Source organism: Heteronotia binoei, chromosome 2, assembly GCF_032191835.1.
Source record: "Heteronotia binoei isolate CCM8104 ecotype False Entrance Well chromosome 2, APGP_CSIRO_Hbin_v1, whole genome shotgun sequence".
Taxonomy (NCBI): domain Eukaryota; kingdom Metazoa; phylum Chordata; class Lepidosauria; order Squamata; family Gekkonidae; genus Heteronotia; species Heteronotia binoei.
The window spans coordinates 10,419,027-10,424,217 of NC_083224.1; the positions used below are offsets into that span (position 1 = coordinate 10,419,027).

Consider the following 5,191-nt stretch of genomic DNA (forward strand, 5'->3'; position numbering starts at 1 on the left):
GTTGTTGGCCCTCCAGAGGAACTGGTTTGCCACTGTGTGAGACAGGAGGCTGGACTAGATGGACCCTCACTGGGCTGATCCAGCAGGGCTCTTCTGACGTTCTTATGGACCTGAAAGGTGGAAACTTTAGAATGGCAACATATGTCCTCTCTGTTCCCTGGTTACATTTTTTTCAGCATGCTAAACAAGTCGCTAATTATGCATAGCCTTCTTTGATTCTGGATTTTGTTTGCTTTTTTAAAAATGGTGTTTAAATGTTTTAAATGGCATTGTATTGTTTCTATAAATAGTAAAATTTATATATATAATATAGAGAATTTATTTCTAGAACGTCAGTGTATTTAAAAAAAAAAAAGGTCCTTCGCTAAATATATATCTACGTCATTAACATCGTGTTTTAAAAAATTGAGAGAACTTGTAAATAGTTATCCCCTTCCAAAGCTTGGTGGGACTAAAAAATGGAAAAATCTAGGCAGAGGAGACAAGGCACGCAGACTCTGTTAAGTTTTCATCTCATTCAGGGGTGGAATTCTAGCAGGAGCTCCTTTGCATATTAGGCCACACTCCCCTGATGTAGCCAATCCTCCAAGAGCTTACAAAAAAGAGCCCTGTAAGCTCTTGGAGGATTGGCTACATCAGGGGTGTGTGGCCTAATATGCAAAGAAGCTCTTGCTAGAATTCCACCCCATCTCATTAAATCAAGCAATGACTTTCAAACACAAACCTTCCCCCCCCCGCCCCGTATTCCAAGCGCAATGTTGTTCTTATCAGTGACCACAAGGGGGCAGTGCATGGTAGGCGATTAGGTGAACCTTTATTTTACTTTTAGAGCTGTTGCTTTTTGGGGTATGCGATCGGAGCATCAATCTGCAGTTGTGCATTTTTTTAAAACAACAACAACATCTGGCTATGTCGCATCAGTGCGGGGCAGCCGTCGGGTTTATTCGCTTTTCAATAAAGCCGTTTTCAGAATTAAAAGTTTGCATTGCGTGTGGGCGTGTCGTGCATTTTGACCCAATAGAACCAACACACTGTTAGCTGTAAGAGCACACAAATAAAGAACAATCTTCATGAATGTCAATGACGGCAACCTCTTGTGGTATTTTTACGCAATATCACTGGCTCTTAACATGGAGCGCTGAAGCAACAGACAGAGTCCATAAAGTCCAATAAACAAAGAAATTGGCTCACGAAGTCCATGATAAGTTCGCACTCATTTGTTCTCAAATGGAAACCATCGAGTCCACGAGAAGTCCAATATGAAGTCCCAGTTCACACGAGGGTTCTAGATAATCCCTCGTTCCGATGACTTCTTCCTCAGTGAACCCCAGATTGTAATGGCATGTACATAAGAACATAAGAGAAGCCCTGTTGGATCAGGCCAATGGCCCATCCAGTCCAACACTCTGTGTCACATAAGAACATAAGAGAAGCCCTGTTGGATCAGGCCAAGGGCCCATCCAGTCCAACACTCTGTGTCACATAAGAACATAAGAGAAGCCCTGTTGGATCAGGCCAATGGCCCATCCAGTCCAACACTCTGTGTCACACAGTGGTTAAGTGTGCGGACTCTTCTCTGGGAGAACCGGGTTTGATTCCCCACTCCTCCACTTGCACCTGCTGGAATGGCCTTGGGTCAGCCATAGCTATTGCAGGAGTTGTCCTTGAAAGGGCAGCTGCTGGGAGAGCTCTTTCAGTCCCACCCACCTCACAGGGTGTCTGTTGTGGGGGCGGGGGGATGATATAGAAGATTGTAAGCCGCTCTGAGTCTCTGATTCAGAGAGAAAGGCGGGGTATAAATCTGCAGTCTTCTTCATTCTCCTTTTCCCCTTTGTGTGATCTGAACAACAACCCTTTGAGGCAGGATATCTGCTATTACTGGAAGATAAATTGTAATTCTGAGGCATCTCCTGGCCCCACCTGGAGTCTGGCAACCCCCAAAATGACTTGCCTTGCAGGGCTATTAGAATTACTGAGGCTCAAAAATCCATTTAATATATAGTCCTCAAATAGAGGACGTATCAGATATTAAACTGATAAGAACAGATACTGCTCAGAACTACCGAGGCAACATAGTATGTTGGAAACACTGCAGCAAGGCCTGTAAACATGGATACAGTAGAGCAAAGCAGGAGTCAAGTTAAGACCAACAAAGTTTTATTCAGAACGTCAGCTTACATGCGCTTTAAACTCACTTCATCAGATGAGGAATGAGGTGCAGTGAGCAGAGCTGCATAGAGCTGGTAGGCGGTGGTTTAGAATGCAAAACGGTACAAATTTAAGATCCAAGGACAGAATAGTAAAATTAACAAATTGAGCAGACCTTTGATCCGGGTAGCACGAGGATGAGAAAGCAACAAAACAGGAATATGTCAAAATGTGAGAATGTCTGTTAATCACTCTACTGTATAAGCATGAGCCAAAAAAGAGGGCGTTTCTTTCTCAGAAGTTTTTCCCATTACGTTTATCTTGCCAATCCGGCTTTCGCCCGGGTTATGGGACGGAGACAGTACTGGTCGCCCTGGTAGATGATCTTCAACGGCATCTGGATCGGGGCGGTGTGGCGGTGCTGATGTTGTTGGACCTGTCGGCTGCGTTCGACACGGTCGACCATCGGCTACTGACCCGCCGCCTCGCCGACGTAGGGGTGAGGGGGTCTGCCTTACAGTGGCTCTCCTCCTTCCTCGAGGATCGGGGACAAAGGGTGGCAATTGGGGGCGAGCGGTCCCGGAGGCGCACCCTGGACTGTGGAGTGCCTCAGGGGGCAGTTCTCTCACCAATGTTATTTAATATCTATATGCGCCCCCTTGCCCAGATCGCCAGGAGACATGGACTTGGGTGCCGTCAATATGCAGATGACACCCAACTCTATCTGCTAATGGACGGCCGGCCTGACTGCGTCCCAGAGAACTTAGACCGGGCCCTGCAGGATTTGGCAACTTGGTTGAGGAGGAGCGAGCTGAAATTGAATCCAGCGAAGACAGAAGTCCTTTGTCTAGGTCGGGGCGCTCGGGGAGGGGAAATACCTCTCCCTGCACCGGGTTAGGAGCCTGGGAGTTTGACTGGAGCCTGCACTATCAATGGAGGCCCAGATTGCAGCCACTGCCAAGTCAGCCTTTTTCCATCTAAGGCGGGCAAAGCAGTTGGCTCCCTTCCTAGAGCGCCAAGATCTGGCAATGGTGCTTCATGCAACGGTCACCTCGAGACTGGATTACTGTAATGCCCTCTGCATGGGGCTGCCTCTGTACCAAACCCGGAAGCTGCAGCTGGTGCAGAATGCAGCGGCCAGACTGTTGCTAGGGCTTCCTAAATGGGAACACATACAGCCTGGGCTGCGCGAACTGCACTGGCTGCCAGTTATATACCGGGTTCGTTACAAAGTGCTGGTCATTACCTTTAAAGCCCTATATGGTCGAGGACCTGTCTACCTTAGGGACCATCTCTCCCCATATGAACCCCAGAGAGCACTGAGGTCAGCCGGGAAAAACGTGTTGACTATTCCCGGACCGAGAGAGGTGAAGCTGCAAAGCACCCGTAACCGGGCCTTCTCCTCTATAGCTCCGAGCCTATGGAACCAACTTCCAGAGGAAATGCGGGCCCTGCGGGACCTAGAACAGTTCCGCAGGGCCTGCAAGACCTTCCTCTTTCGACTGGCTTTCGCTGATGAAAATGGAAATTGCTAAGGAAACCGCCATCATAAAAGCAAACATAGCATTAGCACTTTTACTAATTTAATTTAATTTAATTTTAAAACTTAAGCAGATTTTTAATTAAATGTTCATGTTGTTTAAATGTAATTTTATCTATTTGTATAGTTCAACTTGAATTGTGTTGTTAGCCGCCCTGAGCTTGCTCCGGCGGGGAGGGCGGGATACAAATAAAATTTTGTTGTTGTTGTTGTTGTCTCATGACGTACACTAAACCCATCTTCCACTATATTTTAATGTATTTTTCTTCTAACGGAAACTATATGTATATTACATGTTAAAAGGTAAATTAGTTGGATGGGGAAATCAAAGGTTTGCTCATTTCGTTAATTTTACGATTCTGTCCTTGGATCTTAAATTTGTACCATTTTGCATTCTAAACCACTAATTACTTACTATATGCAGCTCTGCCCATTTACCCGATTCCTTGTCCGGTGAAGTGTGCATGGAGCACACGAAAGCTTCCATTCTGAATAAAACTTTGTTGGTCTTAAAGGTCACACTTGACTCCTACTTTGTTCTACTGCTTCATAAGAACATAAGAGAAGCCATGTTGGATCAGGCCAATGGCCCATCCAGTCCGTGTATACACACACACACACAAACAGGCACACACTGTGGCTAATAACGGATAAAAGGAAGTACTTCTTCACCCAAAGGGTGATTAACATGTGGAATTCACTGCCACAGGAGGTGGTGGCAGCCACAAGTATAGCCACCTTCAAGAGGGGTTTAGATAAAAATATGGAGCACAGGTCCATCAGTGGCTATTAGCCACAGTGTATGTGTGTATATAACATTTTTTGCCACTGTGTGACACAGAGGGTTGGACTTGATGGGCCGTTGGCTTCTCTTATGTTCTTATGTTCTTAATAGCCACTGATGGACCTCTGCTCCATATTTTTATCCAATTCCCTCTTGTAGCCGCCACCACCTCCTGTGGCAGTGAATTCCACATGTTAATCACCCTTTGAGTGAAGAAGGACTTCCTTTTATCCGTTCTAACCCGGCCGCTCAGCAATTTCATTAAATGCCCACGAGTTCTCCTATCGTGAGAAAGGGAGAAAAGGACTTCTTTCTCTGCTTTCTCCATCCCATTGCATAATCTTGTAAACCATACTCTCGGATGTGGTCTATAAGGCCTTTATTTATTAATTGCTGAGGATTATATGACTTGTGAGTGAACTGTGGTTTTTAGATCGTTTTAGTACTTTTTCAAGGCTATTTCCCACTACCTGATTATTCTCCATGATTCTCTCTTGTCCTTGCCAATCCCCAGGTGGGGGCAGGAGATCCCCCAATTTGGAGGCCCTCCCTCCAACGTCATCAGAAAGTGGGGGGGAGGGGAAAGGAAAGGTCTGCTGGGCCCTCCATAGGGACCAACTCCCATAGGGTATAGTAGAGAATTGATCCATGGGTATCTGGGGCTCCACTAAGGGGCAGTTGTTTGAGGCAGAGGTGCCGAAATTTCAGCACAGCATCTG

The 5,191-nt window shown here is 46.1% G+C and overlaps 1 pseudogene; it reads right to left on the bottom strand.

Annotated features, from left to right (window-relative positions):
* Window positions 1-1,964: 1,964 nt before the first annotated feature.
* LOC132567841 (U2 spliceosomal RNA) lies at window positions 1,965-2,079 on the bottom strand (annotated as a pseudogene).
* Between the last annotated feature and the right edge of the window lie 3,112 nt (window positions 2,080-5,191).